Genomic DNA, 15391 nt, shown 5'->3' with positions numbered 1-15391 from the left:
GGCTTTTAAAGTGTTGGTATATGTATAATACAATATCCTCACAGGTGTAAATGCACCCACATGCATGCAAAGACATTTTACCTCCTGAAGATAAGTAATTAAATCCATCATATCTAATTGAAGCCACGTACAACAAGCTGTGGCATGGAGGTCAGGCCAGAGTTTTCTTCTTCCTCCAGTGGACCTCTCTAGCAAAAGCCACATTTGGTACTTTTGCTATAAATATTGCTGACACATCTACTCCTTTTACAGTACAAGAACTTACAGCCTTAACACTAACGTGCCAGCTTCCCAATTCACCTACATGGGGCTTTATCAGCAGCTCCGACAGGACAAACTCCAAACCCTTAGACCTCCACCTCAACATGGAACCAAATAAAAACACTTAGCGACTGCTGTGTACAAAAAAGATGGAAAACTTCAAGTGTTTGCATTTGTTTCTTTACATAAAACAGATTCCACAGAAAAAAACAAAACCAAACTTTTCATTTCATTGGCAGTTGAAGGTTCTTCATTACTGATGCTGCTTATGGTACCTTCTGTTTACTTTCTGTTGTTAGGCTTGTTCAATAATTATTCTCATGTGGTAGTGGCCATCTATTTCTATGTTATTATCTGTTACCTCCACTTCAAAAGAAATCACAGTGCTGGATGCAAGTCTGACACTGGCTAACTTATAGAACCCTTATTTCCTCGACTTACATCTTGCATCCTTATAATGCCCGAAATACAGCAAACATGTCTGTGATAAAAGGAATTTACTCGGAGCGTTCCTGCTGCCTGTGTCTAGTAAGAGATTGATTTTGCATGATGCTGAGTGCCCCTGTGAAGGTTCAAGAATGACTTCTACTCCTACTTCTTCATTCAGCTTAGATGAAAACTTCATTGTGATGCTAAGTTAAAGCTTGAATAAATTGCTGCTAGGTACTGAATCTTGTGTAACTCAGATGTTTTCAAGGCCTGGTTTACATGCAGTTGTGCTAGCAGGCTCTAGGTTACACCAAGAACATATAACATTGGAATAATTGTTTGTATTTCCAAGAGTTTTCTTTAATTGTACCATATTTTAATAATCTGCTTACAGCCTATCTGGTTTTGTTTATCTGGAAGAAAGCAGCTTGCATGTGTAAGATAATTTGATTCAAAATAATACATTCCCTGTAGATGTCTCCAATATGCAGAATATTTTAGTCACTGATGTTTTCCACAGAGGGTACACTTCTCTTCCTACACTGAAGCCATAACACCATTCCTTAGGGGAAAAGGTTATTTAATGTATAAGTAGCTTCAGATTTTATTCTTTCAAATATTTTGTTGCAGATCTGAATTCCTCTGGCCATTTTTGTTTGCACCATTTTTTCCCAGACAGTCTTAGTCATGCTCTGATTTCTGTTAAGTACTTTTGATAAGCAGAGTTCTCATGGCTAGCATTAGGGTCTCAGAAACAAAACTAAGCTGATTTTTAAGCATTCATGTTATCCAAAATCTGTAGCTCAGCTGCTTATCCGAACTTCCATTACAAACTTTGGCTTCCATGTAAATCTTAGGAAAGTTCTTTTCATTAAAGCACCAACCACTAAAATGAAAATTCAGCGAGGAAAAAAGTGTATTGAAAGGAATTTTTTTTTTTAAAAAAGAAGCTCTTATTCAACCCATTAAATGTTTTAGGAACTACATTTCTAGATACAATTAAAGGCAATTAAACTCCAAAGCTCTAGAACGGCACTGCAATGCCAGCAGATTGTGGCAGAAGAAAAATCAAGGACGAAATCAGAGTTCTGTTGAAACTGGTGAATTTGCTTTTAAAACACACAAACGGTAACTGCACTGAAAGAAATTATGCTGCTTGTGATTCAACAGGGTGTATGTGAGAGGGGAATCAAGCAGCTGCATACTCCATATTCTGTAACTGCTAATCAGAAGCAGAGAGCTGGTGTCATTTCCAGAAGTAACTACCGTTTCATCCTCCCTCTCTGTAACCCAAATCTTCATGTGTGGGCCTTCCAACCTCATCCACTTCTCAACAACTTCATCAGGCTTTCAGATTTCAGCAGCAGGCAAGTTCTGTTCTTGCCAGGGAATATAACCTTCCGACAAGCTCCCCACGCAGCCTACTCCATCGCTGTTCTTTCCTGCACAATTAGCATGTGGTTGAGCATCCTTTCGCAAGAGCCCCGGTTTAATTAACAGCATCCTTGGTCAGAAACCACCCTGTGATACAAAAGGGAAATGCCTACATATCTCTCACCATCGAATACCTTGCCTGCAGCTCCACACCCAGGGCAGGGTATATTTAGCCACTGTTCACTCAAGAGTTTTTGAAACGTCTCTTTCCCCTTTGCTTCCAGGTACCACAGTCTCATCATCTTGTTTTAAATATTGCAGCTCAGCTCGAATAGCTTATTAAGAAGACACTGTGATCTTCCATGAAAAAAGAACGTTTTCTTGACCAACCAGCGTGGCGTTCACACAAATGCTCAAGTCAAGCTGCCCAAAGGAAGTTGCTCTACACCTGCACAGAGGCCTGTGCAAAGGAAAGCTGGTTCAAGCCACAGGGTCAGATAAGCTGAAGGTGGAGATGACAATGAATCCAACAGTGCCACATGCAGCATCTTCACAGGCTGAGATTTCTAAGAGTTTTCTGTTTGCCTGACAACCGAGCTCCAGTCTGTTTCTCTCACTCAAATTCCTTTCCAAAGAAATTCATTTGAGTCCTGCCTCTTTTTAGCCATTTTTTTTTTAAGCAGAAAAAAGCAGCGTCCCAGTGTCAATACCATTTCCCAGTAAGGAGCTAAGTAGCAAGCAAAGCACAATTAGGAAAGACATGTTATCAGGACACTGGGCATTCTTGATAAAGTGACGCATAAACTTTGCATAAAGTTCATTTCATCAGCACCACAGCGTGAACCACCGCAGCATTTACTTATCTGCTGCTGCTGCAAATCCTCAGAGCCGGAGGATGAAACTAGAACAGCATTAACTCCAGTGTTTCTGTGTCAGACATTGTCTTTGGAAGCTGCCTTTCTGCAGGTACTCTTTCCAAGACATCTTTATTTGATGTTAAACAATTAAGAACAGAAAGCCATGCAGTCATGCAAACCAAGAGCACTAATTCAGTGGCAGCAGTTGTGTATCTATCTTTAATTGTCAGACAAGTACATCGCAAGAAAGATTATTCAGAGCCGCAGCTATGCCTTCTGCATAGCTTTAGAAACCTTGGCTTTCCTGCTTCATACTTCATGGGTTTTGATAGTTAACAGTAATCTCTCTTTTTCCAAGAAAAAAATATTTGATGATTCAGAGATGCACAATTAGCTTGAATTATTCCAGGTTAGGGAATTAAAATAAAACAGCATTTGTATCAAATGTGACGAGGTTCTTGCGATTTTCCTCCCAGATTTATGGAAACAGATGAGACGTTACATAAATTCTTCTCTTATAATTGAGGTTAAGCTCTACTGCAGGTCATCCATTTAGAACACTTTTCCAACCTAAATGATTTACTTAAAACTACAAGTACTCTCTTGCATAATTTACAGTTGTGTGATAACAGAATAAATTAGAGCTTATTTTTTTAACATGAGATCCATAAAATTGAAGAAATGTAAACTTGGAAAGGACTTGTAAGGTCATCAACAAAGCGTAATGAAGAAGAAGTACTTCAGTAAAATAAATACTAATACTGTTGTAAATACTGTTTCTCCATCTCAATGTTTCACTCTGGTTTTACAATATCAACACTGTCCCCACTTCACTGCAAAAAAGCAAACAGATATCGAGGGCACTGTCTGATTTAGTTACTACTGGAAAATTGCATTAGGCACAGATCCCAAAATAATCACTATTCTGCTCCTTGGCTTTTAAACAAAACATACACATTTGAAACACTCTCTCATCTATGCCTGCTAGCCTGTGGTTTATTATAAAGCACAGCAAAAAGAGTACATTGATAGTGCTGCAGATAAAGTGAAAGATCAAGGAATGTTAAATCATCTCTTTCATCACTGAAATAATGTCTATAAATAGTCACACAGCTACAGAAGTAAAAGAGGTTCAGCCTTTAAATATACCAAGAAAAAAACATTTGTAATCAGATTGTAGTACCTTGTAGGGAAAGATCAGATTCGCAGGTCGCGTCTTTTGTTCGTAACCATCTTTCTACCTACCTGGTGCTTTAACTGCATAACACGCACTGGAAGAGGCCAATGGGTGGTTAGTGGCCATTCGTGCCGCGGAATTTGGACAACAGGATGACATGAGGGTTTTCATTAACAGAAACATGGGGGCAGCCTTCTAGGATTAGACAAATTGGATTTCAGCTCTCAAACATGAAGTGCACTGTCAAACATAATTTCTTCTTCCAAGAAACATGTCATAGATGAAGGAACGGAACTGTAAATAGATTATAAACGGTACTTAAACTGATTAGAGGTTAATGCATGATCCTACCCAAAGACACGTCGTGGTGCGGGCTGGGTATCATTGAACTGAGCTCCTGGTTTAGATTTCACACATGGTTTTCAAGAAGCAGGACTAACGAGGAAGAAACTTTCTAAAAGGAAGAGAGAAATGCACTAAAAATGCAACCATGCTGATGCTTCATTCCTACCAGACGAGGCATGTGATGACCACCCATGTCTTCTGTTCAGAAGAGTCACTTAAAACAGTAAAATAAACAAACCCATTTCCCACATTTCTGCAGGAGTATATTTTCGACAGTGCAGTTCATGCTTTTTAACAGGACTCCTACATATAATGTATATCAAAGCAAAGAATAGAAAGGTTTTTTAAAATTTGAAAAAACATATTTGTTTAAATAAACAACTATCTCTAGACTAGCAAAAAGTAGATGATTTCCACTGATATCAACTATCAACAAAAAGAGCCGAATTCACGAGCCTGGCTGGGCTGGGTGTGCCCAGCCTAAGTTCTGCCCTCCCATGCCACGCTTTGCTAAAGAATTTCAAGCCAGAGTCAGCTGCTGCCCACATCCCTCATCTCTGCATTGCAAGAAAGCTTTTCAAACACAATAAGCCATCACATTTCTTTCCCAGCTGCGGTCTCAATTATTTGTGCTTTTGTTCTTAGTTTGTATGTTATTTTCTCTTCAACACATAGGACGTGTCCAGTCAGCCCATTTTTTTTGCAACGTGACGATGTTTCTTTTTTTTATATCCACTAATCAGGGGCAAGAGCAACTTGGGAAAGAGTGATCCTGGATATTTAGAGCCCACTCAAGTTGGCTTTTCATGCTAAGAACTTACTATTTGAAGGAAAATTAAAAGGGAGCCATAACAACTCCCTCTGGGTGACGGGAAGTTTACAGAACCCTGCCACACATCTCAAGAATAAATAATCCTGAAATACAGCTGTGGTTGGTTTTTTTCCTCCTTTCCTTTGGTGATTTGCCTGTTCATTGCCTGCTCATTTCCTGGAGACATTTCTGAGCCCTCTACTTTCTAAAACCAAACAAAATCAATGCCCCTGCCAAACTCGCTGATGGGAGAGCAAAGAACCAAAGGCAGCACAGGAAGCCTGACATGTCTTGCCCATGGTGACCATCCCAGCAAGAAAAGCATTTGTTTCTTTATTTCAGCTGGGGGTGGGCTCACTCGGCCTTCAAGGAAACTGGAAAGCACGTGACATACTGATAAACATCCTATAAATAGATTCTGGCTTTACCCAAGAACTCTGATTTGCAGTAATTGCTATAAATAAGCTCTGCCTTTAAAGCCGGTGACAAACAATACTCTGAAGCCACTTGGCTGTGTAAACAACTGTCTCTCCCTGGCGCAAGTGAGCATGAAATCCACTCCTCTGCTCCCTCTGTCCAAAGGCGACGAGAGCCTTGGCCTTGTGCCCGTTGCTTTTGTTGTGCAGGAAACCACAGAACCTATATTAACACATATACCGCGGCCCCTGCCACATGACGCTGTAATTCTCAAGTGTAAGCCCATATAGAAAGGCACAGAAAAACATGCATTGCTTAGTTTTCTTATTTCCAGCGCCCTTATTTTCAGTAGGTAGAACAACTGCACCAGGTTCACCTGGACAGACTGGACTATGTATTTATGCAACTCATTTCTGTACTCTCAGGAGCAACTGACAATGTGCATCCAAGGGGAGAAAAAAATATCCATCTGCATCTACAGCAGGGTCCACTGTTTTCATACAAATGAAAAAGCATTCTCTTCTCATCTTTTTCCTTACTATTCAGGCAGATGAGAACCGTCTTTCTCATATTTAACTGCAATTGAAATAATTTTATATAATGTTTGACATTAGTTCCAAGAGTGAAGGAAAATGCAATTTTTTCTTATACTCTAAATAATCCTGCAACTAGTTTTGAATTTTTCATCAGGATAAACTGCATGACTAACAGGCACAGTTACTACTCTGGGGAAAGCTTCTGACAACACTTTCACATTCTCATCACTCATCTTAATTCTGGGCTACTTAATATAGAAATGTCTTTAAGCGACGCTTTGTCTCCCAGTTCTCCAATTCTGGGATCACACCTTTCCTTGATGTGCAAAACAAATACTTGGTCATTACGGGTTTTCTTCCAACGAGACTCGTTAAGCATATGCTAAGTGCTGGGATGAATCAAGCTCCATAAGCTGACAGGATGGCAATGCATTTCCTTCAAATGGGATGTGAGTGGATGAGCCACCTAAACCCAGCTCAGACAATTCTCTGTCTATGCTCGTCAGCTCTCATCATGAAGCGAGTTCATGGTGGATGCTGTAAGCGAAATCTTAAATAAGGGTGAGCAAATGCATAGGAGTGCTAGAGAAGTCCTCAGGTCTGTGCTCCCTGATTCTGTGGAATTTGCTGCCTCAGTGCTGGAACAAGGATACCCAACAATCGGAATAATTATTCTAAATATTCAAACAGTTTATGGATATGAAATCGCCTAAAGCCAGAATGGAGGCATCCACAGTGGCAGCAGCGGGTGCTTGATCTGGGGCAGGGGAAGGGGCAGCCCAACCCCATCGCCTACAACCAGGTCTTGTTGGTCCACACGGAGAGCGAGAGGCCTCTGGAGAACAACTTGTGGCTCCTTCATCAAGGTGGCAAAGCCCATGACACAAGCACCACCAGCTCCACCACCTTCTCTTCCCCTGGCAGTGCTACCAGCTCTGGGAGACTCTCTTATAAACGTCCGTTTTCCATATTACCAAGAATAGCATCATTGTAAAGAACACAGAACTGTCTGAAGGTAACTGGGTTTTGCCAGATGGCAGAAAGCTAACGGAGATTGTGTAACATTTGTTTACAGCCTGGTAAGCGTCACCTTGGCATTTGTATTTCACCCAAAGAAGTTTTCAATTGGAATGAAAACATGGTAGCCCTCTTTCAAATGCATGGGTATTTAAACGCTCTCAATCAAGCCAGCATCTGATACCTAAAAAGACAGTAAAGAGTTTCTTTTCATTACATAATTTGCAAGTGTCACATGCAAAAATTTAAATGAGGAATACCAAGTGATTATGCTTCCAGAGAACAAATCACTTTAAATATAAACCAAAAGGAAAAGCCAAGCATCATCAAAGTATGACCAGATCTGAGCACAGTTTTCAAGTTCTCCTTTTTTATTATGTAAGTAACAGCTAAATAATCCCACTTCTCCTCCCACCATTTGCAACTCTCCTGCCTCTAGTGGGATGGAAAAAAGTAAAGTGTAAAAAGAATTAGTTTCACTAATCGAAATACTGCCACAAACATATTAATGTCTTAAAAATTAGATAGATCATATTCAGTGTTGCCTACAACAATTTACAGCAGCAATAGTTCCTTTGAAACATGCAGAAGTGTCACCACTTTGACAACGGTGGGAAACACGACGTAACGATTAATGTGTCAGTAACGCTGATCTGCAACCAAGGACGAATCTCACCCCTTTAGCAAAATGAGTGATCACCCAGCAAGGGCTCGATGCTCCCACAGGACCCAGCAGCAGCAAAAAACTCACTTTAACGTACAAAAAGTCTGCTTTAGGTTACGCCAATTCCGTTTTGTTCTTTCAATATTTTCATGACATTTGAATTGTTACCATTATTTCGGAGATGAACGTGACTGCCTCTTCCCTTTCTATGGGGACCTCACCTAGCACAATTGCTCTGCTTCTGCCACTTCATCAGCAAACATCATTTTGAAGCCATTGATACTAAAAATTCACAACTACAGCACAAGGTTTCTCATATAGATTTTTTTTCAGTATTTCATTAATCTTGGAGGAAGGAGGTTAACTCAGAACGGCAACAACAACAGCAAAATCTTTGTGTAATTTCACTTATGGCATTATCAATATTGGAAGCATTTCAAAACAAGAAAAAAGCACTTGGGCTACATTGCGAGTCAGACCTGCAGTGAGTGCAGCTCTTCTGAACTACCAGAACCTTCCATCACTACATTTCTTATTAAAATCACTGAGCTGGTAACGCTTTTTTCTGTATTTGGATACAGCAGAAAGGTCTCATTTCCTCTGACCTATTTAAAAAAACCATCCAATTATTTACAATTTGCAATAAATCATAATGTTTAACACTGTCCTGGATACCACTTTCTTGCAAGAAAGAAAAAAATTCAGACCCAAGGTCTCTATATATGGCCAAATCTTGCCAGAATCAGCACTTGTTGGAGAGGATCCGACCCCAGCAGCTCACATTACAATGTCAATATTTGCAAGTTACACTGTCAGTTGTTTTAGGATTCCTCCTGGAAAAATGATGAAAAAAATGTGTTATTTTAATTGGTGTCATAGCAATTAACCATCACTGGAAGGGTAGTATCTGGAAATTGGTCTCTCTTGATGGGAATGAACGCAGCGGCAGCGCAAAACAGGGTGGAAAAATATCAGCTACTATCTAGGCCTGTTCCTCAATTGCACATTTGCAAGTGTATTCTAATTCCAAAAAAAACAACAAAGAAACTGGATACTGCGAAATACCGCAGCCAAGAACTCCCAGCCGAGGGTGTTTCTTCTCCAAAGTAAGGTAATTGGGTTTTTATCCAAATTCCCCAAGTTAAACAACAAAACTCAGAAGCTCACAAACCTAAACCACGTGGAATCCGCTTCTAAAAGAGCAAACCTGCATTTGAAGAGATTGCTGTAATTTACAATTACACACTCCAGGTTTTTCTGCTTTGTTTGGCAATTGAATCAAGATCGTTGCACTAACTAAAAATAGAGATAGGCTGAACCTTTGTGTAAGATCAGCGTTGGACCTGCCCTTTCGGCGCACTCTTTCTAGGGCACGTCGCAATCCCAGTGGCCGTATTGCAGTAAGATCCAGTAAGAAATTTTAGTCTGGTTAATAATTCAATCTACGCTTCACAGATACGAACTCGAGTTCATACTCAAAAGCAGGTAAATTCTGGAAACGTGTAATTCACCTGCTTTCTTACACGGCCCGTACGATGGTTTCTGTATATCAGTAATGACACGCAGGACCATGCACGGGATTTCTCAGCAACTCGATCTTCTCAAGGGAAATGAAGAACTGATTTTTATCATATAAAGACAAAACCTGAAGGATATTGGACGCTCACAGCACTAATAACCATACAAAATGCCACCCACATGCAGGAAACAGCCCCTAATTTTATCTATAGGTAGCACTAGTGCGGATCAGTCACATCAAGGGTGGGCTGCGGCAGTTCTACCCCATTCAACTCTGTAGTGGTAGAAACACTTTTCCTTGAGAAAGATGTATCCACAAGGTGTTTGATAGCCAGAAAAACCTCACTAAATCAGGTAGAGCTGTGTATCAGTTAACATACAGCCCTTTTTACCAGGACCAGACTACGCTTTATTCCAGTGAATCACCACAGCTTGAAAAATGCATTAAGCAAACCTTTGGCCCTCAGAAAATGTCCTTTTACACTGACATCTAGATAAGCATTTTGCTCCCGTGTGCACATGCTCGTGTATCAGCGAGTGTGGTCATGCCATCCATTCTGCAGGAACACCCCTGCGGATGGCTCAGGAACACCCCAGGAGCAGAACACAGTGTCTCAACTCCCCAGCTGATAATTTGGGGGTTTGTTATCACCACATAAAAACTCTCCAGGATTTATTTAAAAGTAAAGTATTCATTTGCCTTACTTGGTAGCATAATCCTATTTATAATTAAATAGGGTGTTTGGTTTGTTTTCAGAAATATCCTACTTTATTAAAAAAAAAAAATAAAATCAGATATGCAGATGCACTTGGCTCTACTTTCTTGAATATCCTCAGCAGAATAGAGTAAAAGAAAAGAGTTTAATTCCTAATTTACTCTCTGTAAAATGGTAACATGGATTTAACATGAATATACTGATATTGTTACATTGGAAATAGCCACATTTTCCTGCTGCTTTATAGTTTACATGGACCCTTTGCTATTTCCATTTGCTCTCCTTAGTTTCCTTTATCTGTAGCTGACTCACTTTCACATTCCTAATCGAACGTTTCCCTGTGGTACTGGTAGAGGTCTCTTTGCAGGACACTGTGGGTATCACTGGTGCGGCTGGCGTGTCCCACCAGCACAGACAAGCCTTGGGACACAAACAAACAGCCCAAAAGCCAGAGTGATGAAACAGGAATTATTTAAGGCAGGAGCTATAATTATTTTCCAATCAAAGTTTGAGCTCAGAGAGCCAAGTTTCTTCCCATCACTTTTTTTCAGACATCTGTACTGGCCGGCATACAAGTGGGGATTAACAAATGTTTGGTGAATGTGGAGTTTTACAGCCAAATGTGCTTAGCTGCGAGACCGGGAAAGCGCTAATGTAATATGGACGATAACGAACTTCGAAGCTGGAAGCTGTTCTAATGGAGTTTAAGCAAGCTTAAATAACTTCAGTATTAAAGAATACTTCTTTTAACGACTCCTCTAAATCTCAAAAACAAAGTGAGAGAGTTACCAGCTCAGTTCCTGCCATTCGCCGGGGGGTTTGCGGGCAGGTTTGACATCCACCGCAGCACGCGGGCGGCTCCAACCAACACCGACCGCCCTCTGCTCTTCCTCGGCTACCGGGCACCCTGCGGTTCTGTCGCCAGTAAAACGCTTTTTCCCGCAGAGCCGAGTCGGGGGCACTTTCATCTGGTTGCGAACAAACTGCTATTTGTGTCAGGAATGGTTACTCAGGATCTACACCTAATCCTCTTGCTCTAACGCTTCACAGTGGTCTGTTTTCTAAGCCTAAAAGGTTTTGCACAGTTCCACGAAGAGATGGATGACAAAAAAAATACATCAAACCTTTGCAACTAATTAAAATCCAGCAGTTTTCTCTGACCTGTTATTTACAAGATATGGATGCCATGGAAAATCATCAAGCTGGATACCAATGAAACAGAGAAATTTAAATCATTTGTTCTGAACAACCACATAAAAATGTTTCTGCTGCAGCATTTTCACTTGAGCCTGTTGATTCGCCATTAGAAACTGAAGGGTACTGCACTACCACCAGATCGCTCTCTGGATGCACAGCTCCACACTACTGCTAAAATATATTCTCGAATATTTATGAAATATTTCTAGATAGAGATTACCTCTCAGAAAGAAAGACTAGTATGACTCAGTTTTTTAGTACTTATACGTTTTCCAGTGAAAAACGTTGAAATGCTTTCCAGAGTGTTTGTGACGGAGGCTGAATTTAGCATTCCTTATATTTATGGAAAGCAACATTTATTTATGAGTTTTTGTATTAGAACTGCACTTAGGAGCCCTATTCATGAAACAGGCCTTTGCTCTGCTAGGTACTGAACCAACAGTGGGAAAAGGGCTGTACTTTCCCAAGTCTTTATGATCTCAGTGCAAGTCGGAACGTAATGTGTGGATACAAACATACAGGGGGTACAAGATAACAAACCGATAATATTAGACATTCATAGGCAACAGTAGCAACCTAAAAAATAACTCTACGTTGTCCTGACAATTTTTGAATGTTGTGCCAGCCACTGTAAAAACACCATTTATCAGATTCAAGCGAGCTTTAGCACGACTGACAGTGGCTGACAGCTGCGGCTGGACACGCTGTCCCAGCTGCATTCTCATCTCATTAGCGTTATGAGTTGTGAAGGCAGGAATAAGCCATCCAGAGCCAGTATGACTGATCGGCAGCAGCGATGCTACCGAAGGGCTGCCGACCTGGGTACCACCAGCCCAGAGATGCTGCAGGACAACCCAGCTCCCCTCCCGCGAGTCCCGTCCCATGGCAGGGAAAGGCAAGAAAAGGAATTTAAACCTGCAAGCTGAAACAGGGCAGAGGTGATCACAATCAACTGTATTATCGCAAGAAAAATTCCCGTAGCACTGAACTTCACACCTGCTCAACTCGGTGATGTGTCCGAGCCCTCCAAGGTGCTACTTTAATCCCCCACCACCACAGTTTGAAAGTTCATGGGACTGGCTTATGTATGGATTTCAAATACTTTTGGAGTATTACGTGAGCCTGAGAGCACACAAAGCTGACTCTGTCAATCTCTCTTCAAAATCACAGAAAAAGTCATACTAAAGGAGGAAAAAGAAAAACAAATGTATTTAGCATGCAGGTTTATTCAAAAGCATCTTCAGCAGTAGCATTTAAAACACAGCTTTACTGACACTGGTGATCCCAGCAACTCAAATATCACGTATTTAATTGAGCAGTGTCCTGTTCTATCTTTTCAAATTTAAATGGCAAGGATTAGAATCACATTTATAAAATGCCTTTGTGCTTCTTAAAATGCAGAATTTCTTGTTACATACTTGGTACCGCATGCATGTATACTAACAAAAAGGTGTGTTTTATAAATATAATGAAGAAAAACATTAAAACATGTAGCACCTAAAGCCAAGTGAAACCATCAGCAAGCAGAAAAAAAAATGAAATATTTTTGGCATTGATTCACAGTGAAAATCTTGGACAAAACTCTGTGCTTTCTACTATACCCTGTAATAATAATAGTGGATCTGCCGAACTGCTCAGAACTAAGTTTTAGAGTTGGCGACAAGCTTCTGAAAAGTTCCCTAAGGATTAAAAGGTTGTAAATAAAATCACCTTCACCAATTTGGGCCACTCTGGTGGCGCATGGGGATGCTGATCACCTCGGGGGTGGCCTCGGCCTCGGGCACAAGCAGCCGAGTGAACCGCAGGCAGCATCAGGCCAGGAATCTCTGTGGGTTCACAGTGCGGGTGCAAAGCGCTTGTGTCCATCTCCTCCGATGAAGCAGAAAAAAGGAAGGCCTACTGTGCTGCTATTTCATGTCCCAGGCTTTGATTGTGCTTTCAGGAAGCTTTGCTTTGCTCCCAGAATGGCATGGATAGTCTATCTGATGGTGGCACTTCTTAAGGTGATGGAGAAGTGAAGACCTGCTCTCTGTGCTCACTGGATAGCAGCACCAATGGCTTTATCCTTGGAGATGAGACTCTTTGCCAAAGAGGTTAACTTTCAGTAGATTAAAAAAATAAACGACAAAACAAACAAAAAACCACAAACAGCAACTGAAATGCATCCTAGCCATAGAAAAACTTGCCTTCTTTCCTCAATAAGCAGCAGGACTTTACTGTAGCCGGCGGGGAGACCTTTTCTGAAATGTCTTCACTGGCGGGGAAGACGTGGCAGAGGGAAAGATGCCATGAGAAGGCTGATGACCACAGGGCAGCGAGCAGAGGATGGAAGGAGGCTCATCCCCCCCCCCCCAACAAATTGGGGGATGTTTGAAGATGTCACTGTTATCCCTAAGCTGAGTGGGAAGAAGGTGAGCCGCATGCATATTCCATTTTTATATCTTTTTGGCAGAAATAGAACACAGCTTAGACATAATTCACATTAGAGTTTCTAATTTAGCACCAAGGTTGTTGAGGGGAAAGCAACGTGCATTTATCAGTAGATAAAAATACCAGCAACAGCAGCATTTGAGACGGGCAGAGCGACAGAAGTCGGTGCTGCAAAGTGGATGCTTGTTGCTCTCCTGGGCAACACAACAGAATTGTCCCAGCACAGACTTTATCATAAAGAAATGAATAACCACTTGTATTTCCAATATTTCAGAAGTGACAGAGGCCTCTTTTGTTCTTCCAATAAAAGAAAAAAAAAACAACTTGACCATAAAAATCACAGGCTGACAGCAAAAATGTAAGTTCAGAAAACATCGGGAAGTCAAATGAGTGAATTAGGTTTATTTTGAAAGGCCTTTGTCATCGGACTTGTAAATCAGAAGTTACAGCCTTATTCAGAGGCAAATCAACCAAGCGTTATCTGCAATTTATTTATTTGCGCATGTGTGCTTTGAGTGGGTCCACAAAAAGTTCCTCAGCTGCATTTGTAAATTCAGGCAGTAAGTTAAAAAACAAAGAAAGAAATTAGAGATTATTAACAACATAACAGACTGCAGTCTTACTTTCTGCTTCTCTGCATACATTTTACCCAAATCCTACTAATTCGAAGTCTGCACAATGGCATACAGAAGCAGACTCAGAAGACGTCAGTCTGGATAGCTCTGGCAATTCAAATAGATTTGTACATCCTCATTTCCCTGAAAATCCCCAGATTTTCAGTTAAATAATTATATAGACTTCCCTTGTTAGTTTTCAAGCCCATCTAGTTCACGAAGTGTTCATTTTTCCCTATGGATGTGTTAGAAAGGAGCAAACCCTTTGCTATGAAGAAGAAGCCCCTAGTTTTTAAATCACAGCCAAGATACTTCTGAAATCATCTCACTTGAGCATTTCAAGAAAACTCACTGAATACCAAGAAGCTGGTGATGATATTAATAATACTTGAGGTCTTGGCAAATTTCTGACATTTAAAAAGTTTAATTATTTTTCTCCGTAGAGCCTTCTCGTTAAAGTCAGAAAATTTTGGGCAGGGGAGCTGCAAGTGTTGTTAAAATTGGGGACTACACTCTATAAACATTTTGGCATTAGAGTGATTCCATCATTCACAATTTCATCTCCTACAGGTTCCATAGCATATGTCATTTCAAGAAATTCATTTCCTGCTGCATGATTTATGGTATCTTTGAGGGAAAACAGACTGATCAAACGCATCTAAAGTTTTCAATATGAAAATTTGCCATAGGGTTATTTCCTTATTGCTGCCAACTCATCCTGATATTTCTTCTTGCCACAAAAAGCACTTATACGGTTGCATTAAGAATTTTAGTTTCCATGGAAACTGTTATTGGCTAAAATAAATACAAAATGGTAAAAAGTGTGACTTTCCTTGTCCTCTGAGTATGATTGCAGCGGCCAAATTTTCACCACCTAACCTTGCACCAGTATTTACTGCTGCCTGACATTTTTAGCTCTGTCTCCCTTTTAAGAATATGAACCCTCTTTTGAGCGGCTCTTCCACGCTTCACAGAAGGTATGTGAATATTTAGAGCTATTTCTTCGCCTTATTGCACAAAAACATCTG

The 15391-nt window shown here is 40.6% G+C and overlaps 1 protein-coding gene across 2 annotated transcripts in view; it reads right to left on the bottom strand.

The window, feature by feature from the left end:
* Positions 1-15391, bottom strand: part of PLCB1 (phospholipase C beta 1) — a 361445-nt gene that overhangs the window by 245621 nt on the left and 100433 nt on the right. The gene's annotated exons all lie outside the window — the stretch shown is intronic.

Source organism: Streptopelia decaocto, assembly GCF_964273445.1.
Source record: "Streptopelia decaocto genome assembly, chromosome: 3".
NCBI classification, from domain to species: domain Eukaryota; kingdom Metazoa; phylum Chordata; class Aves; order Columbiformes; family Columbidae; genus Streptopelia; species Streptopelia decaocto.
This window is presented reverse-complemented; position numbering and strand designations above follow the sequence as displayed.